Genomic DNA, 12,702 nt, shown 5'->3' on the forward strand with positions numbered 1-12,702 from the left:
GGCGTAAAAGCAACACAGCTCATCACCCTGAACACACCATCCCCACTGTCAAACATGGTGGTGGCAGCATCATGGTTTGGGCCTGCTTTTCTTCAGCAGGGACAGGGAAGATGGTTAAAATTGATGGGAAAATGGATGGAGCCAAATACAGGACCATTCTGGAAGAAAACCTGATGGAGTCTGCAAAAGACCTGAGACTGGGACGGAGATTTGTCTTCCAACAAGACAATGATCCAAAACATAAAGCAAAATCTACAATGGAATGGTTCACAAATAAACATATCCAGGTGTTAGAATGGCCAAGTCAAAGTCCAGACCTGAATCCAATCGAGAATCTGTGGAAAGAACTGAAAACTGCTGTTCACAAATGCTCTCCATCCAACCTCACTGAGCTCGAGCTGTTTTGCAAGGAGGACTGGGCAAAAATGTCAGTCTCTCGATGTGCAAAACTGATAGAGACATACCCCAAGCGACTTATAGCTGTAATCGCAGCAAAAGGTGGCGCTACAAAGTATTAACTTAAGGGGGCTGAATAATTTTGCACGCCCAATTTTTCAGTTTTTTATTTGTTAAAAAGTTTGAAATATCCAATAAATTTCATTCCACTTCATGATTGTGTCCCACTTGTTGTTGATTCTTCACAAAAAATTACAGTTTCATATCTTTATGTTTGAAGCCTGAAATGTGGCAAAAGGTTGCAAAGTTCAAGGGGGCCGAATACTTTCGCAAGGCACTGTATCTTATCGTTTTGCCCACCCTGGAATAGGGCTGTTGAGACAACAAAGAGAAAGATGAAGTCGCTGTGCGTTGAATGACAGCACTTATAGCCTCTCCCTGAATGTTCAGCATAATCACTGACAATCGCATCTATTAGGCACTGAGGTAAGGTGAACTTGTACCTTGCCCACCTACAGCATGTTTTGAATCTTAGATCTTGCACTGTATTGTTGCAGAAGCTCAATTGCTGTAGCCTACAACATCACCTTTAATAGTAAATTCACAGAACTGGTAACAGAAGTGAATAATACAGATAATGGTAAAGTTTATCATATTATAAGTTAATCCTAGCAAAAGACAGAAATTGGGTGTAAAACATAGATATCAGATGTTTCACAGGAAAAGCTTGGAATTCAAAATATCTATGTACATGAAAAGCATTAATCAAAGTTACATGCAATAGCAATACAGTTTTAAGAAATCTCCACAAGTATATGTTTTGTGTGTGTATTACACCAAAGCATCACACACAGGGTTATGTGAAAGCATCTCAAAATGATCTGGATCTAATCATTATAATAAAGAACTGGCAGTAAGGAGAGAATATAATGTGTTTGCCCTTTAGTGCATGGCACACAGATACCTTTCACAGACGAGTATGGTATCTGACAGGAGGATTAATATCACTTTGTGAAATTGATTTTTAAAAACATTGTATTGTGGAAAAATGAACAAAACAGCAAAAAGTCAGCACTCAAAATTTCTATTTTTATTTAATTTAAAACAAACAGATTAAAAAAACACGAACATGTTTCGGTCCTACCGACCGTCCTCAGCATGTATTGAGTGTTTAACCCTAGGTGATTTAAATCACTACAGAATTACCAATTAAAAACAACAATCAATATACACAGCTTATACAATTCATAATTAGAACCATCACTGACATTATGTGTTTAATTAATGCATCGTCAAGGCAAACCATGTCTTTTCCCCCTTGACGATACATTATTTATTTCAAAAATATTGACCAATCAATCTCCTCATTGAGACCCAAAGGGGATAAAGAATCCAATTTATCTATACAAAACGTTTCTCTTTTCAAAAGTTTATGCAAATCCCAGTGACACATTTTCAATCCCTGTACATCGCAAACTGGAAATCGGATGGAGGTCTGTTTGAAAATGTCTTGAAACGGAAGATGTTTAGTCTTTATGCCTAATTGCACTTTTGCGCTCCCTTATTCTAGTTTTTAGTTGTCTGCTTGTTTTACATACATAGCACCAAATACAAGGACGTTTTAAAAGATATACGACGTGCTGATGTACATGTAATCCTACTCTTTATCAAAAATACATTATCTGTTCTAGGGTGTGAAAATGTATTAGCCTGTATCATATCACTGCACTTGTTGCACCCTTAAAAAGAAACACGCAGCAGTCTGCTTTCTTCTTTTTGCAACTTTAATAAGCCACGGTCCGAATCAGTTTTTAACAAAGCAAGGCGTATCACTTCTTTTGTACGTACAACTCAGTTTTTTCTGCTCACAGACCTGGCATTTTTAGTTGTATTTTCTTATTTTTTCCCATATGTAGCCGTTCACTGTTATCACATGCGCACACTTCTTTTTTTCGTTCGTTTTTCACGCTGTGACCTTCAACCTCTCTATGTTCAAAACCGTCTACGTCTTAATGGTACAGTGCTTCTTACAAACTAATGCTCAACATTCATATTTTTATTCCTAGCATTTTCTAGGGCTCAACACCCTCCCCTACTAAGAAAATAAAAATGTTGTCAAAACTTTTTTTTTTTAAATTAACAATAATAAACTATTTAACCTTAAAGTGGTGTGTGGCAAGTTTTCTTTTACAAAGATTACATTTTACACCTTTCATCTCAATACTTCAGGCATAAATACAAGAAACAGTAAAAATGGTCCTATTTTTCTTGTTTTTCAGGAGTTTAAATTAGCCTACAGTTATGTTGGTTGGCCACCCAACAAAACGATGGGACAGGCATGGCATCTACCACTTTACTCCCCTTTTTCTGTGTTTTAAACACGTACATGCCACTTTTCACTTAGATAACAAATACTTGTACAGTACCAATCAAAATTCCGTTAACTGTACTGGTACTCTGTATCTTCATCTCACTAAAGAACAGGTGTCGCCTTTGTATTCAGTTATACTCTGGTAGTCTAACCCAGTAGTTACTAGGGACTGTAAATAGACATTTACTTAAAAACTACACTAACTGTCAGTCAGGCATTGTAAATAAACATGTACTTTAAAATACTTTAATGGTCCACACATAACTTTCGTTATTTAACTAACTTTTTTTTTTTTTTTTTTTTTACAAGAACATGAAACATTTAACAGTCTCTGAGTCCTTCGTTCAGCATCCTTGGCCTACCATGCAGAAGTGATCAGACCAGGCGTCTCGGTGGAGCCCAAACAGTCGGTACAGGTTTCCATCTACGCACTGCAGGTCCCTCCATCACACTATGTACTCTCTGGTCAGCAGGTCGATAGGTAGGTTCCCCTAAACGATCATAAGTATACAGCTTTCGTGGCTGTCTCACTTGCACAGATTGTCTGTTGCATCTGGGGTCAACTTCTTCATCTTCTTCATTACCGTCGGATTCTCCTGACAGATGGTGATTGCTTATATCCTGTTCCTCATCCTCAGGCTGGGCATTTTCAGGTTTTTCCTCCATCTGTGGTCTAGTTGGGTAAGAAGTACTTTCCTCTATTCCAGGCTCAAATTCCTCTGCTTCTGGATTCAACTTTGTTTCTTCTCTTGTAAACAGTTCAAGGTGCTGTTATAAAGAAACCATATGGTTCTTCATCAGAGCTTTCAGAATTTTCTTGATTCACTGAAACAGTGTGGTCTCTGCGCCGGGGTGTTTTATCTTTTGACTGTGGGGTTTTTGTTTTGGCTGTGCGTTAGTACTGATTTGATCATCTACAAGATATGGACAGGGCATTAGCAAGTTTCTGTGCAGCACTCTTATTCGCCCACTTCCTTCTAATGGCTCAACCTCATACACTGGGCTGTCTGTCCCTCTTCTTTTTTTCACTGCATGTATCTTATCTTCCCAGTGTGCACTTAACTTCCCAGGTCCTCCTCTCTCGGACAAATTTCTTACCAGCACGTTTGGGTTTTGTTTTTTGGTCGTGCTCCTAAAAAAGGAACCGATGATGTAAAATCCAAACTGTTTTCACCCGATGATATCGTGGAATCAATTTGCTTGCGTGTTTGTCTTTGTAATTGGTGTGATTTTCCAGACAACCACAGATACACTCTATTGTCTCTATAATCAATAGTGTCTCGTTTGAACTTTCTCAATTTGAATTTTTGTAGTTCAGTTTTAAAAGACAGTAACTGATCCTTAATGCTATCATCCATCTCCAGGACTTTGTCTCTGTTGTATTTTTCTTCAATTTCTTTTTGTATATAACTTATATATTGTATTAGTTGTTTCTGATGTCTCTTTTTTTGTAAACTCTATTATAAGCAAATGTCAAATCCAGAGAACATTTATTTAGGATTTCACACCATTTTCGGCAGAAATTTGTACCCCCCCATCCAATTGTGGGTTCCTTTTGTATACGTGAACCTCTGGATATTCTTATACTTCAATAATACTCAGAGTCGTACCATGTAGATCAAAGCGAATCTCCTTTTTCTTTAATTTCAGAATATACGAGGTATAATCATCAACAGAATCTGGTGTCCCATAATCAGTGTACCCATAAAAATGTAGATGCTTGTATCATGTTTCTTTTAAAGAGCTGCAGGTCCAGTAGACATTTTTTCTAATGAAAACTACATGAGTTTGTGAGATGAAAGAACATAGCAAGAAAAACAGGAAAACCTATTTAGTAATTAATACTTGGGATGAAATGCTTTATTGCCTGCAGCTATTACTACACCTTCTCAGCTGCCACCTGTATGTTCACAAAGTCATAGTTCAAGTGTCAATGAGTCAGTGCACTTCCTCTAGACTAGTCCTAAACGAACAAGGAAACTGGTTAATAAACAACTGATAATTAAACTGCTGATTCTACATTCCTCGTGGAATTAAGTCATGGACTAGGGTGTTTAACGGCTGGGTGCACAGAGCCTATCACTAACATATCTGATGCACTGCCATTAAAAAGGTTACCAATAAAATTAACCCTTTAACCTTTGCAACAAAGGAGAACCCAGCTCAGAAATTGCAGGTGCTAATACCAGAAAAACATCAGGAGCCATTCAGCAGGTTGCCTTTACAGTGCAAATCAAATTAATTTACACTTTTTGCTATTTCCCAAAGAATAAGTTTGGCTACAATATCTTCACAGAAATCATACTACCTAAAAACCAAACACTCTTATGCATTTTTATTATTAATTTATTTAAGTTTAATGAACAACTAAATAAGATACATTATTTAGTTTCAAGAAACATGCTAAGATTCACAAGGACAATTTTTTTCCTTTGACTACAGTAATTCTGTTCTTGTTAGGGATCAAGATTTTCAACAAAGAGGAGCTTCATACTGTAAATGGCTGATTTTGCTAACATAGAGTTTAATCTGTGGAAAATGATGCCTAACAAAAAAGAAGGTTCCCTCCAAAGAAAGTTTCGTGAAAATTCATGAACCAACTTCCTGTGCATTTGCACATGATCAGTTCAGAGTATGTCTGCCACAAGACATAATGACAATGCCTGTACATCCCACTAAGCTGACTCTGTACACTCTGTTGTGGAGGTTGTGTCCATTCTTGGATAAGGGCATCCCAGACCTCCTGCAATCCTGGGATGCACTGGATGGTCATCTGTAACTCTCTGTATCATGTCCCAAGCATGCTCAACAGGGTTCAGGTCAGGAGATCATTGATGTTCCATCTGACTGTAGCCTGGATGTGTACAAAGCAGTGCTTCTGATTGTGCATGGACTTGAATCATAAGAACATAGGAAAGTTTACAAACATGAGGAGGCTATTCGGCCCATCTTGCTTGTTTGGTTGTTAGTAGCTTATTGATCCTAGAATCTCATCAAGCAGCTTCTTGGAGGATCCCAAGGTGTCAGCATCAACAACATTACTGGGGAGTTGGTTCCAGACTCCCACAATTCTGTGTAAAAAAATGACTCCTATTTGTTTCTATATTTTCTGTTCTGAATGCCCCTTTATCTAATCTCCATTTGTGACCCCTGGTCCTTGTTTCTTTTTTCAGATCTTGTGCTCAAGCTGTCCCAAAAGAACAAATAAAACAGAATATGATTATTACCTTGTCTGGATTATCTCTGTTCGTAACTTGCACCATCTCGACTTCCCAGATGCATGGTATTTGCTAGAAAGAGAATACACAAGGTGTTATTCTTCCATAAGTTTGAATGCCTATCTGCACACACAATAATTTATATCAGGCTTATATCTGATGCTTTGCAATTGCCCCCAGATTTCATAAAGACTGTTGAGACAGGTTTACAGTTTTAACTCTGATGTTTTTTTTTAAATATATTTTCATTGGGAAATAACTTTACCATTCTAAACTATTCAAAACAATTCAGAATTTGCTCAATACAGGTTTCTAAGGCTACAACAGAAAACAAAAATATATACTTGTAGAAAGTGTTTCTCACGTAGGCTACTGGTACCAAGTGAAAGTCAGCATAACAAAGCATATTTCTGTTTGCAAGTAGGTTCATAAAACCCCTTGTTTCCAGAAGGTCATTCTGAAATGGCATATGGGCTTCCACTTGGTGAAATATTTAGTAAGATGGATTGGACTGGCTTGCACAGGGAAGAAATATCTAATATAAACCGCTATGAGAAGGGTATTAATATCCTGCTTTAACCTTATTTCCTTCTGCCTCTTCCTACCAATCCTTCACTACTGTTCCCAGTCGTAGTGTTATGGCTGTTGAGATCATCGTCCTTCTCAAATATCCACTTTGCAGAGGCAGCTGTGAGGAAACAAGTGACTGTAGATGTGGACTTTGTGTATGTAGAAGTCGGACTTTGAGAAATAAATCAGAATTTAAACGCTGTATTGTCTTGTGCTATGCGCCCATGCTATGAAACCCATTGTGTCCAATGGTCAAAAAAAAAAAAAAAGACACTGGACCCAAGTGGCGAAATATAGTACCGGTAATTGAGTTTAGTAATGCTTTCATATATCACTGCGTTTTATTTTTATTTTAAGTATTTTCCTGCTGTTTTATATAGTAGTTAATGCACTTCATCTGTCTCGTAGAACTTGATAGTTTTAGTTTCCTTGAGCGCTTAACTTCTGATTTAAGACTGAAACTATCCGTGACAGCAGTAACATGGGGGCTTTGAATGCTTGCATTGTGTGGGTTTGTGGTGATGCACAGGCATCTGAATCAAGAAGGCTTTATCAACAAATGTGCTCCGTATCTGTTTTAATCTCCCAGACAAAATAATAAATGTATTTGAATTATTTTTTACTCAAACACTTACCTGGTTCTGCCTCTGATAAATTCACCAGTATGTAAAAAATCACAGCACAGGTGATCTAAAACTAATCTGCCGTAATTTTAACAATGGATCATAACCTCGCCTGTAAAATGCTTTACCCATGCTGACGATCACTGTGGCTGAAGGTCATGGTGTTATACTTTTTCAATGTAATGATACCTATCATATGATCAAACTGTCAAGTGTCCCTGTTCAAACTGTGTTGATACTGATCAGCTGCCAATGAAAATGAACAGGATCAATTTCCAATAGCTTTCAACTCAATCTGGAAAACTAAAAATAAAAATTAAAAAATCTGCAACAATGACTTTTGAGAAAGTAACACATTCGCAATTTTATCAGCATCAATAAAACTTTCATCTTTTGGTGAAAGTTAAGATCACAAGAACCACTTTGGCTTCCCTTAACAAATCGAGAATAATTTCCCAGCAATGTAAACCCTGTTTTATCGAACCTATTATTAGCACACCTGTGATTTAATGCATTGATATGTCACAATTATATTTCAAGCTACTATCAGAAGTGTATGATAGATCTAAGTAGGTGCATTTTTAATAAATTGAAGCATTTTCTTTCTTCCTTTTTGTAAATGCCCTTGGGGAGTATTTAACACCAAATTAATCAATCTTGTGTCATTAGTCACATTGATAACACTGGCAAACAGACTGACTGACAAACTGTAGCACTTCAATTAGTTTCTGGACAATCTTTATCCAATATTTCTTTGTCTTCTTCAGCTTGCCACCTTTGCCAAGCTTTAACAGAGTTATTAAACCAGCTGTAAGTAAGTCAATGCCATTGTTTAATTAGATCAGGCATCATATAACTTCCATGTTTTCAGGATCTCAAACGTCATTATGAGAGGCCGTCTTGGTGTTACATATTTAATTTAAAATTCAAAAGTTTTCTTTCTTCCTGCATTATGGGCATCTTTGCATGCTGTAACTTCCTAATTGAGTTTAGTCAGATAATTATGAACACCTTTTCTCTGTCATGGAACTATTACCAACCAGGTTTAAATCTGATGTGTCAAACAAAGGAGGTTACCTTTACAAGTCAAGTAAAGCCAGACACTCTGTTGGGGTGTTGGTATGTAGAACGCAGACAAAGATCACATTTCTTCACAGCATAATTTGAACCTGTAACTTCTTGTTGCACTGGTAAGCCTTTGCTCATTTCACTCTCTTTGCTGTATCTGGAGATGGTGGCATGGTAACTACTTCAAAACTTAAGGCTGTTTAGGTTGGATGTTAGTTTTCTAACAAATATAAAGAGCTGTTTGTCCTGCAAAGAGATATCTGCCTTCCTAGCACATGTCTTCAAGCTGATTTGTATCTTTCTAACCACAATGACTAACGAAGTACTGGAAAACACTGAGTTTCTAATTTTAACCCACTACAGATAGTATCATATCTTTTCATTTGCCAAAAGTGTTCCGTCACATTTGTTCAAACTAGATAAAGGCCCAATTATTTGGTTAAACCACCAACATACTGAACAAAAGCTATTCATATTGCACCTGTGATTTGGGATGGATCGGTCCTATTTATAAGATTATATTATTCATGCATTATGCTCTACTTAACTTCTACAATAACACTGGAAAGAATTAATTTGATGTTTACAAAGAGCTTGTATGTGGTGTGTATGTGCGTGGGTGGTGTGTGGTGTTTTTAAAGCCCATGTGCTGAGGAACACTTATTTATAGTAAGAAGACAAAAAAAGGAAATCTGACACAGCACAGTAGCAAGAACAGAACACAAAGATCTCGGATCTATAAAGCCTCCTTGTTCATCTAAGATCTCTTGTAAGTGGTGGCCATTGTTGAGGTATTTTTAAATCTTTGTGATGTTGCCCATCATATGGTCAGATGATAATGACAGAGCCCCAAATTTATATCTGATTAAGGATTATGGTAATCTTATACATAAAAAACATTCAATTAAGTAACACTTCTGAATATTGTGAAAGCTATTGCCTGGAAAAGTAGATGACTCTATATTTGTCATTTCAAATATATTTGAAATGACATTTGAATATCACAAAAATATAAACATTAATTATTATTGTGGACTCAGCTACATAGACCTATTAAAATAATGCGTTGTTAATGTAATTCTTAGATGTTTTTTCTTTATGAAAATTATATATATATATTTCATAAAGAAAAAACGAAGTTGAAAGCACTTTAGTAAAAGTACTGAGAACAATTACAATTATCATAAAAATGTTACAATATATATATATATATATATATATATATATATATATATATATATATATACACACACCATTGTGACAAAGAGAAAAAGAATCTAAGCTGTAAATCTCCCTCCCGACCAGAAAGGGCGCTGTGTAAGGTAGACGGTATGCTTCCCCATAGACTGGTCAACTCGACGGGGGGTGGAAACTAGAAGTCGGCCATCTTGGCGGAAGCGTGTAGTGGCACATACACAAAACAAATCCCTTACAATCGGCTACAGGGCAGGCAGCGATTGGAGAAAGGCTGGCACCGGTCTGATTGCAGGGAGGAGTACAAGCTAACCTGGGAAAATGTGGCTTTGACTTGCACAGATTCTGCTCATCATACATGCCAGGTAACGCATCATATTCCACATGTATGTAAAGTGTGTATACTGAGATTATTTCCGCCTGATTTTTACCAATGTTTCAATTAAAAACAATTTTTTACCAATTTTATCATTATTTTAATATATGTAAAATAAACTCTGGAAAATTCTTGGTAAAAACTGAAAATGCAGAACTTTAACGACTACCAAAGGCTTTGTCTCAAGGTTTATAACGTGTGAAACACATACAGACAATAGTATGCAACACCAAGCTTGTGGACTCGGCAACATCAACCGATAATAATGTGTTCTAAACACAAAAATACATAGTTAAAGCAAAACCTACTGTACTTGTTAATGTAATTCTTAGATGTCATTAAAACACACACACATATATATATATATATATATATATATATATATATATATATATATATATATATATATAATGCGAAGACATCCGGCAGATTTGCAGAACCTGGAATGTGGTGAGGTCTTAATAAAAGCTATTGTGGTATAATATGGAGGTGCAAAGAGCCAGGCTTATTTGTTCAAATGGCTTTTCCTTTCCATCAACTTCTTATGTATCAAATATGTATATGTATCAAATATGAAGACACAGCTCATAACATAAACAATACTATTGTGATTACATTTGTTCACAATGAATTGTGAGCAAATGTAATCACAATAGAACCGAGTTTCTTGTTTATTCATTTAACAATTTCATGGTGGTATCTAAAAATGATAAAACTGCATCCATCTCAAGTTTGGTTGCTTATTGGTGCATTTCAAAAAGTTTCTGCTGAAGCACCTCCACCTTGATCAGAGGATCCCATTGCCAATTTATTTTTTCTATTAAAATATTTGCTTTATAAAATGGCTTGGATAAATCAAAAACTGCGATTGGCTGACTGTAAAGCCCTTGGCTGAAGCACCAAATCCTGGGGTGGAGAGAAGTTGCATTGGATATTAACAACGAAGGGACAGTGTATGAAAATAAATCAACAACCTAAATTCAGATTTTCAAGAATGTCTTAGTAATTGCAGACCTCAGTGTGTATTATAATACAGTGAGCAGTTTTGTTCAGATTGACTGATATGAGTGACATTCTACATGACTGTCTGCCTGACCTTCTGGGTTCAGCTGATGCATGGAGACTCTGGAGAAGTTAAACTAGAGTTGAGAAGAGACAGACCGTGCAGTTGAATGAATACAAAATAAAGGTGCAGAGCACAATTATTGTACTAGGGAAACAGTGATTGTATTTATCAAGGTGTATAAAAAACATGTAAGTAGTTAAATCTACAGGGAATTAATACATTCAAAAATAACCTTGAGTATCTTAATTAAATGAAAAGTTCACTCAACAGTAATATATTTTTCCAACAAATCTGTATCTATATCTAAAGACAAAGTATGGGGAAAAGGTTGCACTGGTGGAAGGATACAGTCAATGAAACTATACATCTTATTGTTTTTTTGTTTTCTTTTAATAAAATAAAAATACAGCCATTTTATAAGTGCAATAACCCATGACAGGGTTTGCAGTAAAACCATTCTGACTAGATGGTGAACTGTGAGGAGCAATGCAAAGCAGAGTTGAAATCAATACACACTACAGGAACAGAACCACAGCACTAGTTCTGAGGAGCTCTAGACTGAAACACTCATAGATGTCTTTAGAACTACTATGAATCTGGATCAACAAGGTAAAAGAAAAACAGACAAAAAAACACATGTAAGGATGGTTGATACTTTACAGACTAAGACACTATTGTCACTTAGCACAGATCTGTTTGGAGGAGTTTCAGTTTGCTGTTTACAGCTAAGTGAAAGGCCTATTTTATAAACACGGTGCATCTTCCAGGCGCTGGCTTCTCCTAACCAACCAGATAATAAACAAACTAGATTGTATACAGTATATAAAACTCAGGGTTCTGATAGGAACAGTAATCTAGGAGACATGCCCTGATAGGGTTATCTCAAGAGTGTCTGAGTTTTGGCAGGATGTAGCATTCCTCCTCATTTACAGAGGCTCAGACGTGCCCTTCATGATCTTACACAGAAAGATATGAAATTGCATCAGCAGATATTCTCATATCTGAACTGCCTGTGGTTATGCTGTAGTTTTTACTGTAAATTAATTTTTTTAACAAAGTTTATGTCTAAGATCATTCATGTCTAGTAGTACTAAACTCTTTGATTAGAGATGATGAACCCCAGTAATCTAGACTAGATAAGCTTATCTGTGTTTCTCTTGAGTACAGCTGTGGCCAAATGTTTTGCATCATGCTATAGAATTTACACATTTTGCTTCATAAAGTCGAATGAAACCTGCTGAATAATGTTACGTCAACATATTGAATTATACAACCACTTTGTAGTTTTCCACATACAAAAAACAGACAAAAAAATTAAAATATATATATGTTTTTAATTATGTCTTAAATTCTAGGTGAAGCAAAACTTTTGGCCGTAGCCGTATAACTGACTATATCCAGAAATAAAGAATGGTTCTTGACTGGAAAGTGTTAAGCTTTGGTTTATAGGTTGCTTAAAATCTATATGCTATGGTTTACTGAATGATGCAAATCATGATACTTGCAGCTTTTTGTAACTATGCTTTTCAGAGCTAAATAGTTCCCTGTGGACACTACCATCCCAAGTGGTGCTGACCTTTCTGCCTGAAAGGTCAAGGACTGGATTAGCTTGTCTTGTTGAAAGACTGGCCCCTTAAATATCCAGACATAGATTTTTCCCCCAAAGGACCAGATTTATGCACATCAGCTAGGCAGTGTGCGAGTGAATTAGCTGTGCCATACCTGCTCTGAAAGGATAGGATCCCAGACTATGACTGAGTAACATCATCAAGATCATTAAACAAATGAGGCGTTTGTTACAAAAAAAAACACTAGTTTTT

This window comes from Acipenser ruthenus, chromosome 5 (genome assembly GCF_902713425.1).
Source record: "Acipenser ruthenus chromosome 5, fAciRut3.2 maternal haplotype, whole genome shotgun sequence".
NCBI classification, from domain to species: domain Eukaryota; kingdom Metazoa; phylum Chordata; class Actinopteri; order Acipenseriformes; family Acipenseridae; genus Acipenser; species Acipenser ruthenus.